The sequence below is a fragment of the Balaenoptera ricei genome, chromosome 16 (genome assembly GCF_028023285.1).
Source record: "Balaenoptera ricei isolate mBalRic1 chromosome 16, mBalRic1.hap2, whole genome shotgun sequence".
Taxonomy (NCBI): Eukaryota; Metazoa; Chordata; class Mammalia; order Artiodactyla; family Balaenopteridae; genus Balaenoptera; species Balaenoptera ricei.
Window position 1 is genome coordinate 32,762,987 of NC_082654.1, and position 16,815 is coordinate 32,779,801.

Consider the following 16,815-nt stretch of genomic DNA (forward strand, 5'->3'; position numbering starts at 1 on the left):
CGGAGCACCCCCCTTCCCGGTCAGACACAGGAATGGGGTGTGTGTGTGTGTGTGTGTGTGTGTGTGTGTGTGTGTCCTTGTCTCCAGTGGAATACGTCACCAGGTAAGACTTTTGCCTCAGCAGAAGGCCTCCCCTTGTGACCCTGGTGTCAAGCTTGCCCTCCCTCGCCAATCTTCCCACTGCAGCGCCTTTCCCCTGCCCGCCCCCTTCCCTTCCATCACCCGGGCCCCACCCCAAGACCTCCTTCCTGAAGCTCTTTGGCCACTCCAGCTGCCGGGTCACCTCCCTCCTCCAGACGCCCTCCGCTCAGTGACTCCTCTGGTCGTTTATCCAGTCATTAAATTCTACTCCTCCTGTGTCATCTTCTGACCTCTCCAGTGGTTCACTAACTAGCTGTGTGGACTTGGGTGAGTCAGTTAACCTCCGGAGAAACAGTGTAGTATTGAACCAGGGTGACCTTAGCTCCCTTGCAGTATCAGTGTGGAATGAGAGGCACAGCTGTCGGATGTGGGGTGTTTCTCTAAGGTTGGTGGAAATTCAGCTTCCCCTTTGATCCCATACAGATTCGTGGAGAACTTGGAACTCCTTGTTAGGAAACTGGCTCCAGACTAAATAAGTAAACTTCTTTAATATTAATTCTTTACTCAGCAAATGTTTGTTGAGTGCCTGCTGTATCTAGGGGGTGTGTGATGGGTCCAGCAGGGCTGTAAGATGGGTCTCTGGGGCATAACCTTCAAGGAGCCCACAGCCTTGTGGGGCTGTAGGTGTGTCTATACAAAACCTTAACAGGGTGGCCTCCAGCATATTGCCCGGTGTCCATCCTTAGTACCTGCTATCACAATTGTGTACACACACACACACACACACACACCAAATTTCCATAAGAGGTGGAATTTTTTCAGTCTTCTTCACTATGTGCCTAACACATAATGAGCAGTCAGTAAATATTTGTTGAATGAATGCAGTAAAGAATGGCACCATTTGACTTGGATTTTGGAGGAAGTGTAGGAGTTAGACCTACGTAGATGGGGCTCTGGCCAGGGGTGGGGTGGAGCAGGAGGAAGAAATGGTGTGAGCAAATGCACAGGGATAGCAAAGCCCAGGGCATGCCGGGTAACTGCAGGTCCTTTGGGATGGGACCATGCAGGATGCAGAAAGACTGGAAAGGTGAGTTGAGGCCAGAGGGTGGGGAGTCTTGAATTCAAGCTTATTTATCCTACAGTTGATGACCTCACCTTCCAGTTTCCCAGGGTGGCTTTGCCTGTTGCCCCAGCGTGATTATTAATAGAGCCCCCTTTCACTCTCAAGTGTCCCTATCTGGATGATAGTCATACGGTCCTGGTATCCTAAAGGCTGTGGGGAGCCCTGGGTGGGACGCGTTCAGGCTGGCCTTGGGGAGGTCAATGCCCATGGTACTTGGTGGAGCCTGGAGGCTGGGGACGAGACACCTCGAGTCCAGGTAATTCAGGCCTGAGCCTGAGGAGTTGTGGTGACACCTGAAAGGAGGAGATGGTGACAAAAGAGACGAAAAGCCGAAGTGACACCACACATGGTCCCTAAGATTACTCCAAAGCGGCTCTTCCAAAGATAGACCTGCATCCTGGATAAGCGGTTTTCTAACCGGAAGTTAGGACTGATAAGAAAATCTACGTTGCGCCCGTTTCCTGAGCAATTAAAAGTCAGAAAAGCTTCTTCCCAGCCTCCAAAACATTCTGGTGCAACACACTGGTATTCACTTTCCTAAACCCCAACATTGTTCCTTGGAATTTAAAATAGGTTATGAATGTGCCTGATGTCAGGGAAGATAAATCTGTGAGGAGGACTGTAGTCAATACATTTCCTTTTTAAGTAGAAACAATATAAAGAGCTTAATTCAGTCCCGAATCAATCTCACTTTGTTGCCATGATTGTGTAAAACCTGAACTGCTTTATGTCTGTCACACTGTTTATATTCCCCCAGTGTTCCCCATCTCAGCTGGCCTCACAAGGAGTCAAAGCCTTTTTAGGCCATGCATGGCTCTCTTCTCTCAGGGTTGTTTTCTTGTCTGCTGCAAGAGGGTTATGCTGTGAGTAATGATTTCATTTAATCTCTAGGGGTGCTTTTCAGGGTGGCTGTTCGATGGTGCCCCCTCATGAGCTTCCTTTGTCCAAGAGAGTTGGAAGGCTAAATTCTTTAGCTTTTTTCCCCCCATTAAAAAGGTGATTACATTTTTAAATGGTTGCTACATACACATGGTTCAGAAATCAAAACACTGTGAAAATGTGTGCATTGAGAATTTTCATTCTCACCCCTGCCGTGTCCACTTCCCTTCCTCCCCCAACCTGGTTCCCATTAGGTGGGCTGAATATACATTCCAGTTGCCCACGACAGTCCTAGTTTATGTTCTTTGTCCCAGTGAATTATCAGTAACACCTTCTTTCATGCTCAAAAGTATCCCAGTTTAGGTGATAAATGATATACTCCCCTAAAGATTAGATTCCCCTAAAGATTATTATTTCTTTTTAGTCTCTTATGTAGTCCTTCCAATATTTCTATATGCAGATAGATACATAAGGGAGGTGATATACATTGCCTTTGTCACTTAACGGTATGTCCTGGAAAACTCCTTATCAGTAGAAATGGAGTTTCCTCATTCTGTTAAACTGTCTTTGGATAGGAGTGTTTGTAGAGACTGGTAGGCAGTGACCTTTCCCTTGGTTTATCAATTTAACTGCTGTTTAAGAGTTGCTTCTGTTTACCTAGGGAGAAACAAAAGGCTGTGGGAAATGAAGCCAGCTTCCTTCACTAGGAAAGCCAGTTCCGTAGTAAATTCATCCAGGAAGCATTTATTAAGCACCAGCTTTATGCCTAAGATGGTGTTAGGCACTTTGGATGAAATGGGTCCATCCTTCATCTCCAGTTGCCTAAATGCTTCAAGATCCAGCTCACATACCTCATCCCCTCATGAATCCTTCCCTGATTCCCTGGCCAGAACTCTTTGTCATCCCTGTGCCTCTGCTTACCCATCCATTGTCCGTCCACCCACCCATCCATCCATCCATCCATTCATCCATCCATCCACCCATCCATCCATTTACCCATTTCATGAAGCAGCCTCTACCGAGTGCTTCCTTGTGCCAGGACCTGTGCTAGAGATGAACCAGATGATGAGTCCCTTGCTGTCGGAGACAGAGAGAGACAGGTGAGTGAACAGGCGATTACAGTGCAGTGTCGTAGCTGCAGATCACAGCAGCATCATTGCTCAGCTTGTGGGGAAGCACAGAGAGACGGATGCCTGTTTACTGTTGAGCGTGGGGGAGTTGGGGAGGCTTTCCGAAGACACTTCCCCTAATGGGACTTGCTTGTTACTTTCTACTGTAAGTATTTGCCTTATCTTCACTGGTACACTGAGGTCCTTCATGTTCTCCTCAGCTCTGGACCCTTCTCCTGTCACTTCGACCCCTGGTGTAGTGCCCTGCATTTAACAGCCACTCAGGTATTTACTAAGTGAAAAAAGAAGCCCAGATTAATTAGCCTCAAGGATCCTAACATGAAAAAGGGTAGGTGAGATGTTCTTCGCTGCCCTTGGCCTTCGTGGTTTATCTAGGCAACTGGTATCCTCAAAGGTCTCTCTAAATTAGGGCCTGCCCCTCCCGTCTGTCTTCTTTTTTTTTTTCCACACTAAGCGGTCTCTGTCCCCACTCTATCCATTACCATTGCCATGACTGAAGAGGAAGAGCTGCGTGAATGGAGCCCCAAGTCCCACCCCTTCTTTGGTCTTGGTTTCCCCCTTGGAAGGAGGGGGGTTAGGGTCCAACCCCTAAGGACACTGCACCTCTGACATTTAGGAAACAATACTTTCAGGAATCAGCCTGGTGCCTCAGCCAGCTCCTTCTTTTATCTTCTAATAAATCCAGCTTCCCTTGAAGTTTCCTGGTGCCACAGGGGGTGGTCCGTGCATGATAAGAGATGGCCAGGCCAGGAAGATGACCTTTTAATAAAGTTGAAAGGGCCACCGGGATAGCGGGGATGACGGGCCGTGTGGCCGTGAGCCGCTATGCTGTGTGCTGTGCTTGGCACTGAAAGAAGATCCAGGTAATGGCTGCAGCTGCTGCTGCAGAGGAAACCAAGAGAGGCGGATTGTCACAGGAGAGGGTTCTGGCCGAATGGTAGCAGACGTTTCCCTGAAACTGTGCCGAGCAGCCTTTCGTGGGAAGAGGTAAGGTTTGTTTGACAACTCATCCTCCCCTCTCTTGCCCTCCTTTGTTCTTTCTGCAGTAGCTTTGCACAGGAAATAGGAAAGCAGGCCAGTGTTTCTCTGGTTAGTCCATTTTGGACTGACAATTAGAGTTTGCCTGTGTGCCTGGCCCTGCACTGCGTCTCTTACATTCCATTAAAGCAGTGGTTCTTCTGCTTTGGGGAGCATCAGAATCACTTGGGGTACTTGTTAAAAATGCATATTCCTCCCTGGTGGGACCCAAGAATCTGTATTTTCAACACTGTCCCCTAGGTTTGTACAGGTTGTCTGAATATCTTCAGCTGCTTGTAACAAACTACAACCGAGATTGGCCAGCAGTAGGGAAACTCATCGTCTCTCAAACAGGAGTGGTGCCCTACTCAACTCCACGACCCGCCATTCATGTGGCCTGCACTGTGAATTATGCCCCCCTCCCCCCAGAGCTGTGCAGTGGGGGCGATCCTGAATCCAGAGGTTGGGTGGGCTTTGGGGTTAATTCAGTGGCCCGTGATGTTAATTCAGTGGCTCCGTGATGTCAACAGGGCCCCAAGTTCTTCCCATCTCTGCCATCTTGGGTGCTGGCTTCATCTGCAAGCTGGGAATAAGACGGCTGCAGCATTTCCAAACATTTTAGTCAGACGTAACCACATCCAGAGGAAGAAGGACATAGATCAATTCCTGGCTCTCTCTCAGGCATCTGAGGCACCTCCAGCACCTTCCACGATGCCTCCTTGGCTGGAGCTGGGTCCCATGACCACCCCAGGCCAATCACTGTTCACCAGGAGGCAGCCGCACTTCTGGAGCCATCTGGAGCGGGGCTGGGTACCTGGACAAAGTGGAGGGTCTGTTAGGAAGGAAGAAGGACCAGGGACTAGGGGCTGGGGAGGAAACCACCAGGGCCCAGCGCACAGGTGGTTTGCAGACCACAGGCTGAGAAACGTTGCCTGACGTCATCCTGAAGGGCTGGGGCTGTTGGTAAGGTTCTCTCCGTCCTGCAGATGAGGAAATGAGACTCACCGAGCTCCAGTGACTTGGAGATAACACGTCGCCAGAAGGGAACTGGGGTGTTTGAGAGGCCTTTTTAGCCCTAGGAGAGCAGTAATCATCCTTTTTTGCTTTCCTGAGGTGTCAAAGCAGCCTCCTTCATTTCTGATTTCTCCTCCGACTGCAATTATTCACGGCTGGAGGCCTATGGGAAGAATTCTCTGGGCACAAAAAAAACTGTATATTGTGCTTCCCCCATGTCCGTGTGCCCAAAAGCAGTTGAAAAAATAGTTAGCTCCAGTTTTGGGGGGCTACCCCTGTCAGCCCCTGTGCTAGGTGTAGTAGCTACATGATCTTGAATCTTGGCAACAACCTCTTCAGTTAGGCTTTATTTTTTATTTATTTTTTAAATAATTAATTAATTAATTAATTAATTAATTAATTATGGCTGTGTTGGGTCCCCGTTTCTGCGCGAGGGCTTTCTCCAGTTGCGGCGAGCGGGGGCCACTCTTCATCGCGGTGCGTGGGCCTCTCACTGTCACGGCCTCTCCTGCTGCGGAGCACAGGCTCCAGACGCACAGGCTCAGTAGTTGTGGCTCACAGGCCCAGTTGCTCCGCGGCATGTGGGATCCTCCCAGACCAGGGCTCGAACCCGTGTCCCCTGCACTGGCAGGCGGACTCTCAACCACTGCGCCACCAGGGAAGCCCCAGTTAGGCTTTATTATCTGTATTTTCCGGATGGGGAAACTGAGGCTCAAGAAGGTGAAGCTGACTGGTGGGTCACACAGTTTGGTGGTGGAGCCAGGATGGTTGACCCTCTGCCTCAGTCGGTGCTCCCCTGCTCCACACGGCGGCTTCTCAGCGGCTGCCAGCCTGGTTATGCCCCGGAAGGAAGGTTCTCAGGGAAAGGGGTTTTAGTGTCAAAACAGTTCCAGAGGAGCTGAATGTTTCCTGTGGGAGTAATTCTCAGGACACTAGGAAAAATATCCTGAGCATAATAAACACAAGAAAGAAACAGGAAATCTGGTTTTGGTATATAGCAGCTAAAATGCGAATAGGAAAAACTCCCCAAGGAGCCCAAAGGTTTGTTGGATTTGAAAATGGAAGGCCCTGACTTAGAGGGTAGGAAAACCACCCTGGGTTCTTGAGACGGTGGGTCAGTGGTGGACAGTGTGGCAGCGAGAAGGAGAGCTGGCTGCAGAGTCTGAGTGTGAAAGCCTCACTTTCCCCCCAGTCCTACTTTTGTGCTGTGTGACCTTGGGCAAGTCACTTAGCCTTTCAGAGAAAATGGGGTCCTGGCTGGCACCTCGCCAGGCAGAGGGAACAGAGCGGTAAAGGGTGGGGCGAGCCTTGCCAGCTGGGCAGGACTTGCAAAGGTGAAAGTGTCAGGGTGTCAGCACAGAGTAGACCCCTTGAAGTTTTAAACTTAGTGCAGCTCTAAGGTTGTGAGCTCTTAGTCATCTCCAGCACAGGGGCACATCACAGCCGGTGGAGGGCAGGTGTCTGGCTGTGGCCTCATCTCAAGGAGAAATCAGCTTTGCCTGAAAAGCCTCCTTTTTAAGCTCTGGATGTTTGGAGTCCCTTCCTGGGTGTGTTGCCTGGCCTGTACCTTGAGGAGTATTGTCCGCAGATGCCCAGGAGGAGAGGGCAACAGTACGAAGTGGGCAGAGATAAGTGCCCTGGGCTCAGTTCAGAAGGTACAGACCATGGCTACTGTGGGAGGACCCCGGGGGCTCTGGAAGCTGTGGATACGCTGGGAGGAGGGAGCTGACAATGTGTTGATGATGGACTACAGGTGTGTGTGGGTTTGGGAAAATCGACAGGTGAGGCCCTTTCCAAGTGCAGCCAACAGACCTCTCTGATGGCGGTAGCAACGGAGAGACGATGACTTGACTTTTCAAATATGAACAGAGGAAATAATAGGGGTTTTTCTTTTCCCCAGGGAAGCACATCTGCAGCTTCGTAGGGTTTTGAGTCTGCAGTGATGTATTTAAGATTAGCTTCTCCCAAAACCATAATTCAAAAAGACACATGCACCCCAATGTTCATTGCAGCACTATTTACAATAGCCAGGTCATGGAAGCAACCTAAATGCCCATCAACAGATGAATGGATAAAGAAGATGTGGTACATATATACAATGGAATATTACTCACCCATAAAAAGGAATGAAATTGGGTCATTTGTAGAGACGTGGATGGACCTAGAGACTCATACAGAGTGAAGTAAGTCAGAAAGAGAAAAAAAAATATCGTATATTAATGCATATATGTGGAATCTAGAAAAATGGTACACATGAACCCATGTGCAAGGCAGAAATAGAGACACAGATGTAGAGAACAAACGTATGGACACCAAGGGGGGAAAACGATGAGGGGGTGGGGTGGGGGTTGGGATGAATTAGGAGATTGGGATTGACATGTGTACACTGATGTGTATAAAATAGGTAACTAATAAAAAATAAAAAATAAATAAAAGATGAAAAAAAAAAGATTAGTTTCTCCCTCTCATCCTTCCTGCCCCCTGCCATTTATTGAACACATTGTAAACATTTGTTGAGCAACTTCTGCTTGGCAAACTGAGCTTGGGGCCCAGGTTTCAAAGACCAAAATCATTGCCCTTGAGGAGTCTCCTAGGTAAACAGGATAATTACAAAGCTGGGTGATAAGTGCTAACAGGCATGTACAGGGTCCTCTGGGAGAGTTAGGAGGGAAGGACAGTTATTTCTCAGAGGAGGTGACACCTGAACTGGGGCTGGAAGGCTTGGGTGGGGAATGTACCAGGTGGCCCAGCCTTTTAGAAGGCATTGTAGGCAGAGGTAGGTAATAGCTTTCATCTGACCATAACCAAGTTCATGAGCGCCTGCTATATGAGTGGTGATGCAGAAATGAATGGGACTCAGTCCCTGCCCTGCAGATGCTCACAGGCAGAGGTGACTAGGAAATGACTGTGCAGGTGACATTGTGACTGGGACGTGGACAGAGTCCTGTGGAAACATATGGGCCCCCTTAACTCAGTTATATTTGCTTATCAGTCTTCCTGCTGGGGGACCCTTTGCAGGTTCTTTGATTGCTTCTCACGAGTGAAGAGCTCTGTTTAAGAAGCTAGGGGGTAGCTCCTCTCCCCATTCATATACTGTCAGACTCTTGGGTGTGGGTCCTGGGATTCTGCTTCTAACAGGCACTGCAGCTGACGCTTAGACATCTTAGAGTTTGGGGAGCTGGGCTACATGATTTCAACCTCTAATCCTTTCAGCCCTAATCTCCTCAGCCATGTATATGACCACAGGAACTGGAAAAATAAAATATTCGCTCACTTGATGTTTTATCCTAGGTCTGATGCCTTCAGCAAACTGGTCCATAGTTTAGGTGTCCTAATTCTTGATCGTGTGTGCTTGTGAACTGTTCAGCAGGCTGGCTTTGATATTCCTTGAAGAAGAAAAGCCTTGTTAACATGCACCTGAACGTGACCGTCAGAATCTGTTGATGAGCTGAATCATTGCAGTAAACACCCATCTCAGCTTTTCAACGCTGGCTTTGGAGTGTTTGCCCGGCTTCCCTTTTCTGAGTCACTCTGCCTCGGCTCCTGCATTCTGACGAGGTCATTTGCATTGTCTGGAGCCATGGAGCCACAGGTTTCATCTTCTCTTTGACAAATGGCATCTCCGCTTTGCTTCCCCTCCCATCATGATCATCTTTGTGAAGTTATTAAGGGAGGCTCACAATTTTTTAATAGCTGCTACGTGTGTGTTCCCCTTGTTTTTGGTATTGTGTCTGAAAACACAGTTTTTAGTGTTCAAAGCAAGTAAATTAGGGCTTTATATGGCTGCCTGCGAGTCGTCTCCAGTTTCTTATCCTTTCCCCTCAGAAATCTCCTAATAGCCCCTAAGATTCCACAGCGCTGGTGACTTTGAGAAGCTGTTGCCTGAAAACCACTCTCAGCCTGACCCCTTCATATCACTCAGGTGTGAAAGAAATGGTCTTAGGTGAGGGTGTTGTATTTTGGCCCTTCATAAAGATGAAACCTTGGCACCTAGTATTTTAGATCTTAAAAGTTAAGATCTTGGTTCACTTCTCATTCTGTTAATCTGTGCTGTGGTTTTCCTTGTGAAGCTTGACCTGTAAACACAGAATTTTACACTAGTAAATTCTGGTGAAGCCCTCCACATTACCCAGGTGGAAGAAATCCAGAGCTGTCCTGAAACTGCGAAAAGTGGTAAATGTAGGTGTGCTGCCCCAGAAGACAGGGCCGGCGTGACTCTTCCCTGTATTCCCCAAGGTTCTTGTGCAGTCCTCTGCCCACAGTGGGTGCCCAATAGGTGGCTGCTGGAAGAATGAATTTTAAAAATATGATAGACCAGTAATTAAACTGGTGAAGGCATGGAATTAAAAGGGGGGGTGGATCAGTGTGATTTTGAATTTGCCCTTGGATCTTCGTTAAGTTTAATTTTCATGGAAATACCAGTTAGATGCGGGATTAGTTAGTTGCAGTGCAGACTGGCAGAGAGGAGAAGAGGCAGACGTCGTTGGCATTTTAAGTACTTTGGTACCTCTGTTAGTTGTTTATTATTTGCCAGTCATTTTGTTAGATAATTCCCAGGGACTGACTGATGAGCCCCTTCATTTTGTGTCCAGGGAAACTGAGGCACAGGAGTGAAGTAATTTCTCTAAATTTATATGGTGAAGCTGTTGGCAGGCTAGTTGACCCATACTCAAGAAGGATTTAGAGAGTACCTCTTCTCTACTGGAATGCACGAGAATCAAAGTTTAGCTTTGCAAAAATTGTTAGAGGTAAAGGAGGTTCCCTTGGAACGTAGAATTGCTTTGTAACATTTCTGTCCCTTGGCTTGTTGGCTTTTGCTGGTGTCTCTCCAAGGAAGGGGAGCTCACTACTCACTGAGGCAATTCATTTTATTTTTGAATGCTTCTAATTATTAGAATTCTTTAATATGAGCTGTCATCAACTTGTCTTATAATTTTCTCCTTTGGGCACCATGTCTCAGTAACAAGATAGACAAGGTTCTTGCCTCCTGGAGGCTGATATTAGTATAGTAGAAGGAGCATTGAACTAGATGTCAGCAGTACAAGGCAAAGACATTTATTTAAAGAAAAAGAAAGAAATGAAAGTTTTGTATCACTTGCAACCTGTATGAACTTGGCTAAGACACTTGAGAGTCTGTTCTCACTTCATTTTGCAGAAGACATTATCCCACTGGACCTTCCGAAGCAGTGAACGTTCACTGGGGTGACGTGCCTTGTAAAATGTTAATTGTTGTCTGTTACAAAGAGTAGTGGTAGCTCTTGCTTCCAGAGCAGCAGTTCTCGAAGCGTGGTCCTTGGGCCAGCAGCATGAGCATCACCTGGGAACCTGCTAGAAATACAAACTCCTCAGCACCACCCCAGAACTGCTGACTCAGAAACTCGGGGGTGGGGTGGGGCTTGAAAATTGTTTTAAAAGGGTTCCAGGTGAGTCCAATGCCTGCCCTTGTTGGAGAGCTACTGTGGACCAGGGCAGTAGTTCTCAGCCGTCACTACATATTGGATTCACCTGAGAGAACCTGTACGTGCTGCGTCCTGACGAGGTAGGTCAGAATCTGAAGGCGGGGCTCGTGCAGAAGCTGCTTGTGTGATTCAGCTCTGCAGCCAGAGCTGGAGAGGCCAGGAGTTGTGAGGGTGAGGAGCACAGACGGTTGAGCTGCCCAGTTTGGTTTGAGTCTTGGCTCTGCCTCTTATCAGCTCTGTGGCTTTTGGCAAGAGGACTCTGGCCTCAGTTTGCTTGTCTGCGTAAAAATGCCCATCCCTCAGGGTTGTCGTGAGAGTCATGTGGGATGATGTAAGTATCCGAGGATGTGTCCTGGCTGTGGTGAGCAAGGACGGAACTTATTGGTGGTGGCCCTGGGTATTTGAAGCTGATGGTTCTCATTTCTCCACACTAAGGCTCTTTACCTCTTCTTTCTAGGGCGTAATTTCTAGCCCCCTCTTTTGGGAAACCCCATTTTGTCCATGACTCTCTTTAAAAGGCAGTGTCCCATTTGACAATACCCATCACAATTACAAATGCAGCCACTTTTTGTCCTTGTAATTCCAGTTTTTGGAATTTGTTCTACAGGTATGTCTGCATATGTGAGAAATGATGTGTTTGTTTCTTACAACATGATTTGCAGAAGCAAAAGACTGGGATAACCTAAATGTTCAACAATCTAGGGTCTCCAAGCTTTTGAACCCTGTGTGGCTACGGAAGAGAATGAGGCTGCTTCTCAGGTACTGGCATAGAACTCTGTAGGATATGTTTTTTAAGTGAAAGAGGAGAATATATGTTTATTTGCTTGTCTATACATGCAGTGCATTTGAAAGAGTACAAAAGAAATGGGTAATGTTGGTTGCCTCTGAGGAAGAGACTGGGTGGAATAAAGATTTTTCGCTATAAACTATTGGGTGCTTTTTATTTATTTATTTTTAAAATATATTTTTGGCTGTGTTGGGTCTTCGTTGCTGTGCACGGGCTTTTCTCTGGTTGCGGCGAGCGGGGGCTACTCTTCCTTGTGGTGTGCGGGCTTCTTACTGTGGTGGCTTCTCTTGTTGGGAGCACAGGCTCTAGGCGCACGGGCTTCAGTAGCCGTGGCTCATGGGCTCCAGAGCGCAGGCTCAGTAGCTGTGGCACGCGGGCTCTAGAGCGCAGGCTCAGTAGTTGTGGTGCACGGGCTTAGTTGCTCTGCGGCATGTGGGATCTTCCCGGGCCAGGGCTCGTACCCATGTCCCCTGCATTGGCAGGTGGATTCCTAATCACTGCGCCACCAGGGAAGCCCCGGGGTGCTTTTTAAATGCTGTGATTTTAACCCATTAAAAAATTAAAAGTATGGTGTCCTAGCTGAATCCTGCGCTCGTGGCCTGACCATTGTGGGATAGAGTGGGAGTATTAGCATTTTTTTCCATGAACTGGACCCTGTCCTACTTTTGATGCCATTTAAGATTGCATTACTCTTGGCACTGTGAGCTCCGATGAACCTTGTGGTCCGAGACAGCACCCAGCTCTGTTTCACGTGGATGGTTGCCAGGGCAGGTCTCATGGACTCGAGGAAGTTTCGAACTGCCCCCGCCCAGCCTGTACTTGCACAACAGGCTTTGTTTTTGGCCCAGAATGCTGGGCTGTCAGGACCGTTTGAATCTTGATTCTACCGGCTATAACGTTAGCTCCTCTTTCCTGTTTTGTGCCGTCTGGGGAGTTGATGAGCCTGCCTCCTGAGTCTGTCTTTAGTCAAGTCATTGTTGAGAAGACATTGGACAGGGCGTGGCGAAGAATCGAACACTGTGTTGTGCTGTCGGTAACCTTTCTCTAGCTCATCATCAAGCCACTGGAGACACCAGTGTACACATCTTAGAGTGCTGACCCCTGGGCTAATAGGAAGACAGACCAGGAGCTCAGTCAGGTGTAATGAGGGCCGTGTGCAAAGTACAGTGATGGCCCAAAGAGGGAGTGATGTACATTCTGTAGGGGTAGTTGTTCAGCTGGCTAGATGGGCATACACTTGCACAAGCTGCTTGACTATTTCACTAACTTATCTATAAATGAATCACAAGAGTTTTTAAAGATGCTTTGCTGAAGTCAAGATACGTGATAGCTTTCGCATTTCACCTGGTCTACAAATTTAGTAATCACAACAAGGAACAACTGGTTGCTTTTTGGTTCAGATTGGTTGTCGTGGACTCACATTGCCTCTTCCCCATGTTCATTCCTTTCTAAATGTCCCCAAACCATTTGTTCTATACTTTTGCCAGGAATCATTGTGTGTAGTTATCAGGGCTTTTTTTTTTTTTTTTTTTTTTTTTTTTAAATTTTTAATTTTTGGCTGCGTTGGGTCTTCATTGCTGTGCACGGGCTTTCTCTAGTTGCGGTGTGCAGGCTTCTCATTGAAGTGGCTTCTCTTGTTGTGGAGCACGGGCTCTAGGTGCACAGGCTTCAGTAGTTGTGGTGCATGGGCTTAGTTGCTCCACGGCATGTGGGATCCTCCCAGACCAGGGCTCAAACCCGTGTCCCCTGCATTGACAGGCGGATTCTTAACCACTGCGCCACCAGGGAAGCCCTATCAGGGCTTTTTATTTGTAGATGTCAGGATCACTCACTTTCCTACTTTAAAATCGGGACATTTGCCCCTGTCTCATGCCATCAGGCGCCTTTCTCCTTTTGTGATTTTGAAGTTGATCAATTGCAGTCCTAAGAAACTTTTATAGTCAGTTAAATATGCATGAAAGAAATTATACGTTGTCTAAATAAAATTTGGAACCACATCAAAAAGTGGACGGAATGCTAAAACAAATCAGTCATGGCACAACACTCCAGTCCAGCCCCTGTTAACATTTTGGTGTTGTTACTGCCAACTATGTGAAAAATAATCAAAGCTTACAATCAGACTGCTTGGAACGGCTATGGTTTACAGGGGGGAGCCTGACGCCTAAGCTAATGAGTAAAGTTTTTAGAGGAGCATGATTCAAGGGTGTTCAGCGGGTAGTGGAAGCATCAGGAAGAAAGGGGTCAGCTTCATCTGGGCAAGGAGGTGGCTAGGAAAGGCTCCACAGGATAGATGACCCTTGATAAGTAAGCAGAAGTAGTAGCTGGAGGAAAAGACGACAGAATTGTATATAAGCCACAGTCATAATCATGTGCTAAATGTACATGAAAAAAAACTGCAAGGAAATGTCCCCGAATAATACCACAGTAGGAATGTTGGTGAGTGTGGTTTTATTTTCTCTGTTTCCCAAATGGGAGTATATTGCCTCTCGTTAGTATTTTTCTTAACACCACACACATGTGCCCGGTCTTCAGCGACTCAGGGTTAGCAGAACTTGGCTGCAGGCCTGCTGCAGAATCGGGAGCTCGGGGCCAGGCTGGCAGTGCTCATGCAGCCCTGTCATTTCCATTAGTGGTACCTGAGGTTGAAGTAGAGAAGCTAATAATACAAGTCAGACCTTGCTTTTCTGTGCTGAGGTCTTACGTAGCAAGTTACTTTCAGAATGTTCCAGCGCCAAAGCTTGAGATAATGGTTGGGGAGGTAAGTGACGTCATTGGGGGCACAGAGAATGTTTACGTGCAGACTTCTCCCTTCCCGCTTCCCTCACTTAAAAATCATGAAAAGCAAATAGGTATTTACTGCTGTCGTTCCCTGTGATATTTCTGGCACGTAGATTTTCCCACCCCCAGCATTGATTTCCACTGACCAGATCCATACACAGAAGGGAGGGGCACCTGGAACTGGGGAGGGCCCTGCCACAAGTCCCCCAGATATTGAGTCCTGTCTGATTCAACTCTACCACCAGGAAGAGGAGAAGAGTTGTTGGACTTTCCTGGGTCCAGATTTTGGCTTTGCCTCTCGCTGTGAAACTGTAGGCAAGGTCTTTGAGCTCAGCTTTTCATCATTAAATTGGGATGATAAAATTGACCTCACATTTGTAAGGATTGAACTAGGTACTTAAGTACTGGTCTAATACCTGACCTATGAACAGGTGCTGATACATCGTGGCTACTCTTATTATTATTATTTGATTGTCAGCCCCTCAGGTGTGTCCTATATGTGGTCGTGCAGAAAAAACTCTGGCCCTGCTCTCATTATCAGTGCTTTGCACCCATGATTCTGCGTATTGACATGAAGTTGGCAGGGAGTGGGGTGCTAGTAGTTGTGGTTCAACAACATAAAATAGTGTTCGGCAGAATTTCACTTCAGAGGTCACTTTTTTACAAAAGACTTTTTACAAGATCCCCCAGGGGCGGACTTCATTGAAATGCCAGGTGCTCTGTATACATCAATAAAAGCTGTGTTAAAATGAGAAACATGCATATGTTAAATAGGGGCTCAAGAAATATGTGTTGATTGACTAGAAAAACAAAAAAGGGAATAATTAGGAGCTGGGAAGAAGAAAAGGGAGAGGAGGAGGCCCCTGTGGGTTGGATCTTGGGACCATGGAAAAGCTTCCTCCCCCTTCCTGTCTCTCTCTGACCTATAACCACACTGGGACCTGGCTCTGAGCTTTGAGGGCCTGGAAACTTGTCTTAAAGTTAGTGATGTGACTTCATACTTTTTTTTTTTCTGGACAGCCCCAGTTTTCACTTTTCTACCACTCTGAGGTCCTGCTGAATTCCAGATTCAGTGTTACTGGTGACCAGAAACAAGATAAAACTAGGGAAGTAAGGTTTGCCCTCTATCAGGAGGACCTGAAGGGTGGGAAGACTCGCTCAGAAACTGCCGGAGAAAAGATGATGAAAGAGTTAACTAGTCTCCATTTGTCTGCCTCTTAAGATGAAAAAGTCATCTCTAAATTAGGGCTGACCTATTCAGTTGCGTGGAGCAAGCGCTCTGTACGCCATCCACCTCTGCCTGCTGTTAAATACTGGCTGTATCTGAAGGTGTGGTGTGATCTTCAGTCCTCTCCCTCCATTCTTACCCTGTCACGGCTGTTTGGGGACTGGGAAGACAAGGGGTCAAGCAAAAGGGGGAATCTTAGTTCTGAGGTCTGGCACACAGTAGGTGTTTAATAAACATTCTTCCATCTCATCCAGTGCAGGACCCATCTGCGGTAAGTACATCAGATTCAGGGCCTGGATAGAACTGGAACTATCCTTTGTGTGTTTGTGTCTTTTTAACAGTAGGGTAGGTGGTATTTGGAATATTCAGGTTAGTATAATATATAAAAAACACTCAATATCTTTTTGTAGAAATGTCCATTTTAACACATTTTACAAAGAGTGAAAATCTATTGGTCTCGCTTTAGCTGCCTACCACCCTTTCCCTAATTTGTAGAATCATAGCTTTAGATCTAATAGATTAGATCTGTCCTCAGTCTTACTGCAGTCTCTTAAGCCTCCCAGCATTTATTGCAAAATGCTGGTGGTGTTTTCATGCCCTGGCACTGCACAAGCATAATGTTTCATTTATTTTTAAATAACTTAAAATGTTTGTTTTAGAAATCAAGGTATATTTTATCATTTAATTGGAAAGGGTTTGCCTAAGTATATTTAGGCATTTAAAGGCTTATTTTAGAAGCTAAAAATGTCTTTAAACTCCGTGTCTGGTAACTTACTTGGTGGTAGGGTCCGCTCAACATCTGTCAGTTTGCTTTTCTTATTTTGCAGGAGATTGGGTGCTGATGTCATACAGTTGATTGGTTAGGTTTGTTATGTCTTTGCTGTCTGCTGTTTGGTGGGGGGTGGTGGGGTTGGGGGGTGGAATCACACATCCCTCTTTTTTTTTTTTTAATAAATTTATTTATTTATTTATTTTTGGCTGTGTTGGGTCTTCGTTTCTGTGCGAGGGCTTTCATTTCTCTAGTTGTGGTGAGCGGGGGCCACTCTTCATCGCGGTGCGCGGGCCTCTCACTATCGTGGCCTCTCTCGTTGCGGAGCACAGGCTCCAGACGCGCAGGCTCAGTAGTTGTGGCTCACGGGCCTAGTTGCTCCGCGGCATGTGGGATCTTCCCAGACCAGGGCTCGAACCCGTGTCCCCTGCATTAGCAGGCAGATTCTCAACCACTGCACTACCAGGGAAGCCCCCCACACATCCCTCTTGAACAGCCTTGGTAAGTAGGGCTGGGGGAGCAAGACCAAGGCTATCAAGGCAGTGTCAGG

General features: G+C 47.1%; 1 protein-coding gene across 48 annotated transcripts in view; it reads left to right on the top strand.

Annotated features, from left to right (window-relative positions):
* The window catches only part of SORBS1 (sorbin and SH3 domain containing 1), a 238,682-nt gene that overhangs the window by 19,848 nt on the left and 202,019 nt on the right, over nucleotides 1-16,815 (top strand). The window lies entirely within an intron of this gene.